This window comes from Capricornis sumatraensis, chromosome 19, assembly GCF_032405125.1.
Source record: "Capricornis sumatraensis isolate serow.1 chromosome 19, serow.2, whole genome shotgun sequence".
In the NCBI taxonomy this organism is placed as follows: Eukaryota; Metazoa; Chordata; class Mammalia; order Artiodactyla; family Bovidae; genus Capricornis; species Capricornis sumatraensis.
In genome coordinates this window covers 34,747,778-34,761,887 of record NC_091087.1, presented here as the reverse complement: position 1 = coordinate 34,761,887, position 14,110 = coordinate 34,747,778, and positions in this window count along the sequence as shown.

Sequence of the window (14,110 nt, the reverse complement as noted above, 5' to 3'; positions counted from 1 at the left end):
GGTGAATTGATTCCAGGGCACAGGGATCAGGCAAAAAGCCAATGGGCAGCACGTGAGTTTGCTGCTGTGATCTCCTTCCAGTCGACTCTCTCCTCTGAAGAGAACAGAGCTGCCCCTTGTCTTTCAGCCCAGTTTTCCTGTGTTTTCTCAGCACTCAGAGGGACAAGAAAGAGCCTGCCAGAACCGAGGTACTGTGTTCACCTCTAGCATGAGCATTCAAACCAGCAAAAAATCACACAGAACCAAAGTGAAAACAGGAGGTGCCTGACTTCTCAGGGACAATTGAGGGGAGAGGAGATGGTCCCTACACTTCTTTCTAGGGTCCTAGGAGGCCCCAGAGACCTGGCTTGTTTACACATTAGGGGCCTGCTGACCAAAGCCATGGTGTCCCGACCAAGGGGATGTGTGACCCCAGGTTGGGAGACTAGGCACTGTGTGAGCCTCATTCTATCTGCATCGGTCAGGATTATATGTATGGGGAGACCACACACACACACAACCAAGAAAAAGGAAGAATACATGAGAGCTTCACTGGTGTTTAGGAATTCATGCTTTACAGTATTCACTTTATACAGGCCTGTGCCTGTTTGCCTCTTTACCCCTGCAAGGTTCACCCTCCTTGGGGCTCCTGGAGCTTCCTCAGATGTCTACCTGGTAATCACTCCAATTCACCAGGATGAGCATGGTGGGGAGGGAGGTAGGTTTACCTGGTAAGTTGATTGCAGGGCACACGGATCAGGCAAAAAGCCAATGGGCAGCAGGTGAGGTTGCTGCTGTGATCTCCTTCCAATCGGCCATCCCTATTCAGCAGAGACCAGACTTACCCCTCGTCTTCCAGCCCTGCACCTCATGTTTGTCTTCTCAACACCTCAGTAGAACAAGAAAGGACTGAGCCTGCCAGAAACAAAGTAGTGTGTTCAACGTTATCATGACAGCCCTAAAAACAGTGAATATCATATAGCACCAAAAGGAAAAGAGGAGGTCTTCCCTGGGACAAGCGTGGGGAGAGGAGATTGACTCTACACTACTTTACTTCTTCCCAGGAGGTTACAGGAGCCCACTTGTTTTCACCTTAGGGGCCCAACCAGCAGAGACCTGGTGTCCTAACCAAGGGTCGTGGGACACCAGGTGCAGAGTCTGGGGATTGTGTGGTCTCACCCCCTCCACATGGGACAAGATCCTGTACCTGAGACCACATATCTGGTCTTTATCTGCAGTGTGTCCTGTCCCCTCTGAGATTCCCAACATCTGAATTGAGGGTGTTGCCCTGATTAACCTGTGGTCCTTTTTCTTCATCTTGTTGCATTCATATGAGAGCAGGCACCTTAGTGTGTTGCTGCTGTGTGTTCTGCTGAGTGAAAACCTTTGGAGGTGTCGTATTAATATCATAGCATATCACATGTCTAATTCATAGTGTCACTACTATCTGATTTCCCCTTCACCAAACTCAGATAATTTCTTTGTAATTTAATTTTTATTTTATAGTGGACTAGAGTTGATTTCCATTGTTTCATTGGTTTTATGTGTATAGGAACTTGATTCGATTTTATATAGAAGTATATCTATTCTTTTTTCCATTTTTTTCCTCATATAGGCCATTACAGTTTTTTCAATAGAGTTCCCTTCTCTATTCAGTAGGTCCTATTAGATTCTCAATTTGATAAATATTAGTGTTTATATATTAATCAAAACTCTTCATTTATCCCTCCCTTTTAACTTTCTTTTGATAATCAGAATTTGGTTTTCATAATCTGTGAATCCATTTCTGTTTTGTACATTAGTTCATTGGTATGAATTTATAGATTCCACCTGTACATAATAGGATATTTATCCTTTTCTCTGACTTACCCCACTTGGTATGAAAATTTCTCAGTCCCTCCATGCGGCTGCCAATATCATTATTTCATCCTGTTTCATGACTGAGTAGTATTCCAGTGTATAGATATACCACATGGTCTTCATTTTTCTGTCAGTGGACATTTCGGTGGATTCTATGTCTTGGCTATTGTAAATAGCGCTAGCCTGAAAATTGGGGTGCACATGTCATTTTGAGTGATGAACTTCTCCAGAACTAAACCTGGGAGTGGGATTGCAGGATCATATGATACCTGTATGTTTAGCGTTCAAGGAAATTCTTGCTGTTTTCAATAGTGTCTTCATTCACCATTTACATTCCCACCAAGATGGTGGGAGGATTCCCTTTTTGTACTTTCTCTGCAGTATTTATTCTTTGCAGATCTTTTCCATCATGGCCATTGTGACCAGTGTGAGGTGATACTTCATTGTAGTTTTGATTGACATTGATTTAATAATTGCTGATGTGAAGTATGTTTCCATGTACTTTTGTTATTTTACACCTTGTGAGTACAGTTTACTTCTTGAATCTGCTTTCCTGAAAGTTGGCCCTGTTTGGAATTCTTTTCCGATGATTTACCCCAAGACATTTCTTGAGTGTGGGTACCCGTTTACAGCTCTGTCAGACTTGTGACTATTAAGATCCTGTCAGCACATTTTTTATGGTATATATATTTATCTGAACCAGCTAATTTCTCTCTGCCCCCTTCAACTTTCTTCTTTGGTAACCATAAGTTTCTATTTTAAATCTCTGAGGCTGATTCTCTTGTAAAAAGTTCATTTGTATCCATTTTTCAGTTCAGTGGAGTCTCTCAGTCATGTCCAACTCTTTGCAACCCTGTGAATCGCAGCATGCCAGGCCTCCCTGTCCATCACCAACTCCCGGAGTTCACTCAGATTCACGTCCATCGAGTCCGTGATGTCATCCAGCCATCTCATCCTCTGTCGTCCCCTTCTCCTCCTGCCCCCAATCCCTCTCAGGATCAAAGTCTTTCCAGTGAGTCAACTCTTCACATGAGGTGGCCAAAGTACTGGAGTTTCAGCTTTAGCATCATTCCTCCCAAAGAAATCCCAGGGCTAATTCCTTTCAGAATCGACTGGTTGGATCTCCTTGCAGTCCAAGGGACTCTCAAGAGTCTTCTCCAACACCACAGTTCAAAAGCATCAGTTCTTCGGCATTCAGCCTTCTTCACAGTCCAACTCTCACATCCATACATGACTACTGGAAAAACCATAGCCTTGACTAGATGGACCTTAGTTGGCAAAGTAATGTCTCTGCTTTTGCATATGCTATCTAGGTTGGTCATAACTTTTCTTCCAAGGAGGAAGCGTCTTTTAATTTCATGGCTGCAGTCACCATCTGCAGTGATTTTGGAGCCCCCAAAAATAAAGTCTGACACTGTTTCCACTCTTTCCCCATCTATTTCCCATTAAGTAATGGGACTGAATGCCATGATCTTCGTTTTCTGAATGTTGAGCTTTAAGCCAACTTTTTCACTCTCCTCTTTCACTTTCATCAAGAGGTTTTTAGTTCCTCTTCACTTTCTGCCATAAGGGTGGTGTCATCTGCATATCTGAGGTTATTGATATTTCTCCCGACAATCTTGATTCCAGCTTGTGTTTCTTCCAGCCCAGCATTTCTCATGATGTACTCTGCATATAAGTTAAATAAGCAGGGTGACAATATACAGCCTTGACGTATCCATTTTTAGGTTCCACCAGAAACGATATCCTATGATACCTGTCTTTCCCTGTCTCAGTTCACTTAGTAGGCTCATCTCTAGTTTCTTCCCTGTAACTGAAAATGGCGCCATCTCATCCATCCCTCTTTATTTCTGAGTAATATTGCATTGTGTGTATCCTCATCTTCTGTATCCATTCATCTGTCCTTGTACATTTAAGTTGCTTCCTGGTCTTTGCTATTGTACCTAGTGTTGCTGTAATCGTTGGGGGGCAGGTATCTTTTGAAACTTTGGTCTTCTCTGGTCTATGCCTAGGTATGAATTGCTGGGTTACTTGGTACTTTTGTGCTTAGGTTTTTTTATGTTTAGTTTTTTAGAGAACTTCCATAGTGTTTTCCCTAGTGGATGTATCCATTTATATTCCCACCCATGGTGGGAGGGTTTTCTTCTCTCTGCAGAATTTATTGTTGTAGAGTTTTTGAAACAATCATTCTGATTCATTGGACAATTGATTTGCCTTTCTCTAAGAACTAGTGATGCTGAAAATCTTTTCTTGTGCTTTATAGCTATCTCTATGCCTTCTGTGGAGAAATGTGCATTTAGATCTTGGGCCAATTTTTTTTACTGGATTTTATTGAGCTTTATGAGTTGTTTGTATGTGTAGAGATAATTTTCCTGTGGCTATTTTCTTTTGCATGAATTTTTTTTATTCTGATCATCTTTTTCTTTCACTGATAGTTTCCTTTGTTGTGAAAATGTTTTTAATATCTATTATGTCCCATTTGTTTATTTTTGTTTTATTTGTACTGATTCTTAGAGGTGGATCAAAAAAGATCTTGCTGCATTTTATGTCAACATGTGTTTTGTTTTTTTTACTCAAGGGTTCCATTGTATCTGTCCTTGTATTTAGACCTTTCATCTACTTGCTGTCTATTTTTATGTTTGGTGTTAGGGAGTAGTCTAATTTCATTCCCATTTTCATGCTAAGGAACCTGCCCAATGTCCTCCAAGTGGCTTCTCCCAATTTCCATTCCCAGCATCAGTGCAGGAAGGTTCCCTTTTCTGTATACCCTTTCCAGCATTTATTGTTTGTAGCATTTCTGTCTATGGCCTTTCTGACTGGTGTGAGGTGATACCTTGTTGAAGCTTTGATTTGCATTTCTCTCATATTTAGTGATGTTGACATCCTTGCATGTGATTTTTTAAAAGTGTGAGTTAAACTTACTTATTCAAATTGGCTTATTGAATGACTTCTCTGTTTTAATATTTTTCCGATGACCTCCCCTAGGACATTTCTTGAGAGCAGGTGTTTTTTCACTTAAGCCCCTCAGGCCTTGTGAATGTTAAGTGCCCAGGAGCATCTATTTTAAAGTTGTTGTTATGGGAAATAGCCACAAGGTGGCAGCATGTCCTTATGCCCAACTCCTTACTGAGGAAATAGAGCCTTGGGGAAAGTCGTATTCCTGGATTGTCAATTAGAGTGGAAAGTGCCAGAAGAAACACTTAAGGCTTATGTCCCATTCCTTCTTTCTTCTTTACCCCTATCCCTTGGCCAAATCCCATTTCCTGAAACACCACTCTGTGGAGAGTGATGCTGGGAAAGATTGAAGGCTGAAGAAGGGGATGACAGAGGATGAGATGGTTGGATGACATCACTGACTCAATGGACATGAGTTTGAGTAAGCTCCGGGAGGTGGTGATGGACAGGGAGGCCTGGCGTGCTGCAATCCATGGGGTTGCATAGAGTTGGATATGACTGAGCGACTGAACTGATATGATATTTATATTTCTCTTTCTGACTTACTCTGTATAATAAGCTCTAGGTTCGTCCACCTCATTAGAACTGACTCAAATGTGTTCCTTTTTATGGCTGAGTAATATTCCAGTGTGTGTGTGTGTGTGTGTGTGTGTGTGTGTGTATACACATACATACATACCACAGCTTCTTTATCCATTCATCTGTTGATGAATATCTAGGTTGCTTCCATGCTCTAGCTATTGTAAATGCTGCTACAGTGAACATTGAGGTACATTTATCTTTTTCAGTTTTGGTTTCCTCAGAGTATATGTCTATTGCTGGCGACGGAATGAAACACCAACACTGCAGAGTGGTTTGAATCTTTGTATTTTAACACTTGCTTCTTACAGCTGCTTTATTTTATATCCCTTGCACAACAACCTACAGGGCAAGTTGCCAAGCACTATGATTCAGAGACTATACAGTGCGCAGGCGCAGGGCGAGATAACCTTTACCTTGACTTACTTACTGCAGCTAAGACTTTGTTTTGGGGAACTTGCTTATCAACTTAGAATCCGTTCTGTCCCTGGGTCTGTTCCTTTTGAGGAATCAGAGAAACATCCTTGTGTGCAAGAAATGTTCTTTTCCCACGGGAACAAACAGAGGATTCTTAGCTGAACATCTCGTTTGCAAGAATGTTCAGCCCTGGTTGAGAGTCTTGTTTGCAAGCACTTCTCAACCTTCCTTATACCTAGTTCCCTACACTGGGCAGAACATCTCCTTTGCAAGAATGTTCAGCCCTGGTTGAGAGTCTCGTTTGCAAGCACTTCTTAACCTTCCTTATACCTTGTTCCCTACATCTCCCCCTTTCTTTTCTTGCAGGTGCTGAATACGGACTTCAATACGCAAAGCTTCTTCTTTCAATTGTTTCCCTTTTTGCCAGCCCGGTAGACTATAAAAGCAATAAACCATAAAGCAACAATTAACAAAGTATTCACAAAGGCTGTTGTTAACAATGTAGATACATGCCCTAAAGGATTAAGGTTATCTAATCCTTCTTGAAGACTCTTCAGTATATCAGAACCAAGAATATCAGGCATCATCTTACTAAAAGTTGACAATATAGTTTGTTTCAATTGCATAATTTCAGCAGTTAAATTCTGGTGTCCCACTAAAAACCTTTTCACCTTTTCTTAACCCTCACTCATATTAAAGGGAACAGGGGTTACACATAGGTGAGATGAGTTCCAATCACATTTTAACACACTCTTTGTAGCTAACGCAGTCACTTGATCTCCTAACCAGGAAACAGTGTGTTGTAAATTCAATACATCAGTAGCCAATGAGCGTCCAAATCATGCTGTTGTTGCCACAATAAATGAGCATCCTTATGCCACTCCCTGACAAAATCAGCAGTCTGTATTCCCTGATGCAAAGCAAGACCTGCTACAGTTGCTGTTGCTGTTACTGAAGCCACGGCGAGAATTGATGCGATGACAATGCCAAGCATTCTTTGAGATTGATGGAGAAGAGTTTGTACAGCATTCACAAGATGAGTGACAGCAAAAGAGTCCGACCAAGGTCAAGTAAGATTAGCAGGCAACCAAAGTTCAGTCCGTGCTTTCACAATGACCAAAGAGTAATTACTGGAATGGACCATCTTTCTTTCAACATTTTCCCACCAGGAATGATTTATACATTGAGTCAAGTTACAATCAGAACATGATATAACTCTCAAAATTTCATTCCAAATCCATTGCCCATACAGTAAAGAATAAGGAAATTTTACACATGCTATAGCAGAGTAAGATTTATTAATATGCAAATGAACTTGAAATGGCCCCTTAGGATCATTAATATTTAAAGTAAAGTTTCCCGTCCATATAGTAAGGTCACCTGACACTGCCCATAATTTCCATATATCTCCTTGTAATTGAGGGTGCCCATCCATTTGTAATTGAGGTGGAACCAATGCAAAATGTTGCCATTTTACAGTTTCATTTCCTTGACCATTCAAGGTACCATTTATGTGATGCCATTTTAAAGATCGATTAGCCCATTTTTCTAAAAATTCTCCATGAGTAGGACTCCAATCTACAATTACATGATTTGAAAAATTCATAACTAGACGAGGGTCATGATCCTGCAATGTTCCCACTCCAGACGTGATAAAGATGCTTCAAAAAATGAAGCAGGGCAGAGGGACATATGTATCCTCTTACTCTTATTTAAATAAGACTGTGAAGTATTAAAGCCACGAGAAGAAATGAGCACAGTAAAAACTGCAAAGTGTTGTCCCCTATAATTAACTCCCCAAGTATTACAAGAATGATGTGAGTGTGTTTTTGTAGACAGACAAAAAGAATGCCCTCTTATACATAAAGGAATACCTTCAGCTGAAGGTAAGTAAGATTCGTAAAGTTATAATTTTGTACATGCTGGGATAATTGCTCAATCCCTCCACAATCAGGTGGAGGGAAAAAGTTAGTTTTGTTAGTACAAACTTGGACTTCTACTTCACCCCAGGACACTGCCCGCACCAAAGGAGGATTAGGGATACAGGCCCAATAGGTATAGTTTGTGGCTTCCACATACATTACCTGACAAGTTACCACCGCCATCATGGCCAACAAAAGATTAATAGGATTCAACGGTTGTCCTGCTTTCTGCAATGTTTTCTCAGCTTCTTGAGTCAGTTTCTTCAACTGTCCCCATGTCGGTGGACCTGCCTCTCTTGTCGCAAAGGTGAAAGTCCTCTGCATTGACAGTTCCTGAAACTGGCACACAAACGGGTTGCTCATCCTGCAACTTCACCAATCTCAATGGAACCCAGATCCTGGAATTATTCACAGAAATAAAAGCATACCCTCGCCCCAAGAAGTGAAGTACTGCTGGAATCCATCCCTTTATCTCATCCTTATACCATACCTGGGAATGTTCAAAGCTTTTTGTCTTCTTTTCTGAATTGCCAAAATGCTGTTCTGCTGGAGTCATCTTACTTTTTCCCCAGACATTCAAAAAGTTAAGAGTTAATAGTGTTTTATTTAAGACATCCCTTGGTGATATCACACCCTTTTCCCCCTTTCTTATTTTTTCAATGTATTCTCAAAGAGTCCGATTAGCTCTTTCAATTATAGCTTGTCCTTGACTATTATAAGGAATACCAAAAGTGTGCTTAATATGATATTGTTCTAAAAATTGAGATAGAGGATTGATATGCAGGGCATTATCAGTTTTTAATTCTATAGGTACGCCCATAATATCAAAACAAAATAGTAAATGAGTAATAACAGAATCTGCCTTTTCTGAACTTAAAGCTGTAGCCCATTGAAAATGAGAATAAGTATCTATAGTGTGATGAACATATTTCTGTTTACCGAATAAAGAAATAAAAACAACATCCATTTGCCAGATTTGGTTAGATTGTAATCCTCTGGGATTTACTCCAGGAGGGGTAAAGGGCAAAATAAATGGTGCACATATGGAACAAGAACGAACAATGCGTTGAGCTTGTTTTTGTGTTAACGAATAAGTTTTTGGTAACCGTTTAGAATTAGTATGATGTAAGCAATGTTCTTGTGTTGCAGACTGTAAAGGATAAAGTAAGGCATCTATATTTGCATTTCCTTGAGATAATGGTCCAGGGAGAGAAGAATGAGCTCGAAGATGAGTAAAAAAGACAGGGTTAGTTCGCCTAATTAATAATTGTTGAACCTGAAAAAATAATTTATCAATATTAGTTTTTAAAGTTACCGGTAGAGTGGCTTCAGGAAGATAAATACATGAAAAGACTGCATATTTAGAATCAGAAACAATATTAATAGGAATATCAAAAAAAATCCTGTAATGCCAAACAAATGGCCCAAAGTTCAGCAGGCTGCACGGAAGAAAAGGAATGTGGAACAACTTTAGAAATAGTATCAGTCCAATAGCCAGCAGTATTTTTATTGGCATCTGTAAAAATAGTTTTTCCTTCAACTGGAGTATTAGATATAGGAGATTTACAAACCATTGATGTATGTCAAGGAAAATCTATCATTTTAGATTGAGGATATTGATTAGAAAAAGTCCCTGAATAAGATGCAAGAGCTATCTGCCAATTTTCATTAAACTGTAAGCAATTAGAAATTTGGGTGGAAGTAAGTTGAGTAATAATTGTTTGAGGGTCACTTCCAATTAACTGAGTAATACGGCCTCGACCTTTCAAAATAAGGAAAGCAATTCTATCCATATAAGTAGTAAGCTTTTTTGTATAGTTATTGGGTAAAAATACCCACTCAATCAACCCTGCAGATTGAGCAATAACTCCAGTAGGAGAATAGGGAGTATGGAACACTATGAAATATATAGGTTGATCCTGTTGTAGATAAGTAAGAAACCCTTCATTCAACCATTGCTCTACAAAGGGTAATTCCTCTTTTGCTTGAGAAGAGATCGAGGACTGTTAAGAGCAGCATCACCCTCCAAAGTAGAAAATAAATGACGCAGTTAATGTGTCCATATTAGGGATCCTAATATGGGACGTAACCAGTTAATATCACCCAAAAGCTTCTGAAAATCATTAAGAGTTTTCAAATTATCTCGTCTAATTTGGACCTTTTGAGGTTTTATTCTTTGTCGTTCCAAAATAGCACCTAAATATGAAATAGGAAATTCAGTTTGAATTTTTTCAGGAGCAGTTTGAAGATTAAAATCACTTAAAGCTTTCTTCACATGAATAAAAAATTTATCTCGTTCCTCTTTACTAGGAGCTGCCGATAGAAGATCATCCAGATAATGATAGAGAAGACAATTAGAAAATTGTTGTCTCACAGTAATAAGAGCACGATCAACAAACTCCTGACAAAGTGTAGGGCTATTAATCATTCCTTGAGGCAACACTGTCCATTGATAACGTTTTACAGGCTGCCCATGATTATACACTGGAATAGTAAAAGCAAATTTATTTCTATCTTTTATTTGCAAAGGAATATTAAAAAAACAATCCTTCGAATCTAAAACCATCAAAGACCAATTCTGTGGAATCAAAGCAGGAAAAGGGAGACCTAATTGCAAAGCTCCCATAGGTTCTATACATTTGTTAACTTCCCTTAAATCAGTCAACATTCTCCATTTACCAGATTTTTTCTTAATGACAAAAACAGGGGAATTCCAAGGAGACGTGGAAGGTTCGATAAGGCCAGATTGAAGCTGTTCTACTAATTGTTCTAAAGCCTCGAGCTTCACTTTTGGAAGCGGCCACTGCTCAACCCATTTAGGGACATCAGTTAACCATTTCAATGGGAGAGCTCAAGGAATCTGAGCAGTGGCTACAAGTTTTCTGAGCATTGCTCCTAAAGAAAATAAAAGATCCCTTCCCCAGATATTAATAGGTATATTAACAATGCAAAAAGAAATAAATACTTTCTTTCCATTAGACAATTGGCATGACAAAGGTTGAGCGCTTCTCCACACATCTGCTATTGATCCTAAGCCTGTTAAAACAAGAGGAATTTTTTTCTTTTTTCCAGTCATTAGGCCACTGCTGGAGAGAAATAACCGAAACATCTGCTCCTGTATCCACTAATCCTTCAAACTGTTAACCCTCAATAATCAGTGACATTAAAGGACGAGAGTCATTAATGAGCATTTCCCAAAGTATACTTTTTCCCGTACTTCCAAAACCACCGACTCTCTCATTTGAATATGAAGAAAACGGGTGATAAGGTAACAAGAGAAGTTGTGCAATCCGTTCCCCTGCTAGTAAAGAAAGAGTTTGTGATGTAGAAACCATAATTAAAATTTCCCCGACATAGTCAGAATCAATTACTCCTGGGTATACAGTCAATCCTCTTAATGTTGCACTACTTCATCCCAAAATTAACCCAAAAGTTCCTCTTGGTAATGGGCCAAAAACATTAGTCTGTAATTTATAAACACCTCCTCCTGGGGATAGAATAACATTTTCAGCTAATGGAAGATCTGCAGCTGCACTACCTAATGTAGCAGCCTTCAAATCTGAAATCATCATTTGAGCACCATTTGAGGAAACTAGCTGTTGAGATTGGCATTGACCTGTGCAGGAAACTGGCAAGGAGCTCCTGGTACTGTTCCTGGGCCCCAGGAGCTCAGGCCCACTGGGAAGTTTCCCGACAAAGGGGCACTTAAGGGATTCCCTTCCTGATCAGTTTTGGATTTACACTCCTGAGTACAATGCTTTCCCTTGCCACATCTCCTACAAAGACCTGAGGGCTGTCGCTTTTCTGGCAATCGTTCATTTTTTGGCTCATCTTTTTGTCTCTTGCAATCTTTTCAAAAATGTCCTGGCTTCCCGCAATTAAAACAGTTTCTTCCCCTCTGAGGTTTCACAACCTTTGCCAAAGCTGCTGCAAAAACAGAGGCTTGATGTTTAGCTCCTCCAACTCCAGAGCATGCTGTTATGAACTCAGCCACAGAAGCCCCTTGTCCTTTTAAAGGTCCCCAAATCCTTTTACATTCTGGACTAGAATTTTCATATGCCAATGTATCAAGTAAAATTTTTGAGATCTCATCTTGACCGACTGTCCGTTCAATAGCCACCCGAAGGCGGGCCAAAAAATCTGTATAAGGCTCATTAGGACCTTGTATAGTTTTCACAAAAGACGGTTGAGCCTGTCCAGTAGGTACCACTCTACGCCACGCCCTTAAGAAAACCTGACGCACCTGTTGTAATTCCTGATCTGTGTACTGAGCTTGTTCCCTCAAAGCTCGATACTGCCCTTCTCCCATCAACTTATCTTCTAAAGGACCTTGTGGATTTTGTCCCTCATTAATCCTAGCTTGTTTTCGGGCTTCTTCTTCCCACCAACTACGAAGCTGTAACCATTGAGATCCTTCTAAAACAGCTTGAGCTATAGATTCCCAATCAAGAGGAAGAATTAATTTAGAAGTTCCCACGTTCTCTAACATTGATAACACAAAAGGAGATTGGGGACCATATTGAGAAACAGCGGCCTTAAGATCTTTAAAAAATTTATACTCCAAAGGCATATATTGAACATTAATCATTCCCGCCCGTGCATCATGCCGATGTATAATGGGAAAGAGGAGAGTTGGATCCACAAAACCTCCAGGGGGCGCTGAAAGATCATCATCATCATAGAACTTAGTAGCAGGAAATGTAAACCGCTGATTCTCTCTCCCTACCTCAGCCTTGTTGGCAGCTACTGGAAATAGGGATGCGTCGAGTGGTGCAGAAGATTTAACAGCCTTGGAAGTTCGCTTTTTATTTGATAAAACCTTCCAAAAGGCAGTAGTCATTGCCTCTACAGAATCTGAATCCTCCCCAGAACTCACATCTCTATCTGGCTCAGTGGATGAATCTTTACTATCATCTGCGGGTTTGAGCGGAGGCCGAGATGAAGCCCCCCTTTCACCTTCATCTTCCTTCTCCTCACTCATAGGCACATCCTTATACAGGGGATCTTCCTTCTTAAGAGAACATGAGACAGCCTCACTATCAGCAGCCATTAATTTTAAAGCCTGTGTTAAAGCGCTACATAGAGTCCACAGCCTTAAAGGAATCACATTTCCTTTTTGATGCTGCCTTCTTAACTCTTTCTGCACCACTTTCCATTCCTTCAAATTCAGCTGTACTTCTGTTTGATATTGAAACCAATAGCAATGCTGCTCTATAAGACAGAACAACTCACTCAAGTGGCGAGTAGACGTTTTAATTCCTATAGAATGCAGGAGCCCCTTAACCAGCTCCATATATTGTGACTTTAAAGACAGGGAATTCCCCATAATTTTTTCTTTTTCTTGAAAGTCCCCCTTTCAGCGTTTCGCTCCGGGGTGCTCACCCTTTTGGATTTTTTTTTCTTTTCTCTTTTTCTCAAAAGTCCCCCTTTCAGCGTTTCGCCCCGGGGTGCTTACCCTTTCGGTTCTGTCATGCCCTGGGTTGGGCGCCAGATGCTGGCGACGGAATGAAACACCAACACTGCAGAGTGGTTTGAATCTTTGTATTTTAACACTTGCTTCTTACAGCTGCTTTATTTTATATCCCTTGCACAACAACCTACAGGGCAAGTTGCCAAGCACTATGATTCAGAGACTATACAGTGCGCAGGCGCAGGGCGAGATAACCTTTACCTTGACTTACTTACTGCAGCTAAGACTTTGTTTTGGGGAACTTGCTTATCAACTTAGAATCCGTTCTGTCCCTGGGTCTGTTCCTTTTGAGGAATCAGAGAAACATCCTTGTGTGCAAGAAATGTTCTTTTCCCACGGGAACAAACAGAGGATTCTTAGCTGAACATCTCGTTTGCAAGAATGTTCAGCCCTGGTTGAGAGTCTTGTTTGCAAGCACTTCTCAACCTTCCTTATACCTTGTTCCCTACAGTCTATATACCCTGTGGGATTGCTAGTCATATGATAACTAGTCATATCATATGCTGGTCATATGGTAGTCATATTCCTAGCTTTTTAAGAAGTCTCCATACTGTCTTCCATAGTAGCTGTATCGATTTACATTCCCACCAGCAGTGCAAGAGTGTTCTCTTTCCTCTACACCCTCTCCAGCATTTATCGTTTGTAGACTTCTTGATGATGGCCATTCTGACTAGTGTGAAGTGGTATCTCATCATAGTTTTGATTTGCATTTCTCTAATAATGAGTGATATTGAGCATCTTTTCATGTGTGTGTTAGCCATCTGTATGTCTTCTTTGGAGAAATGTCTTTTTCCCACTTTTTGATTGAGTTGTTTGTTTTTCTGGTATTGAGTTATATAAGCTGCTTGTATATTTTAGAAATTAATCCTTTGTCAGTTATTTTATTTGCTATTATTTTCTCCCATTCTGAGAGTTGTCTTTTCACCTT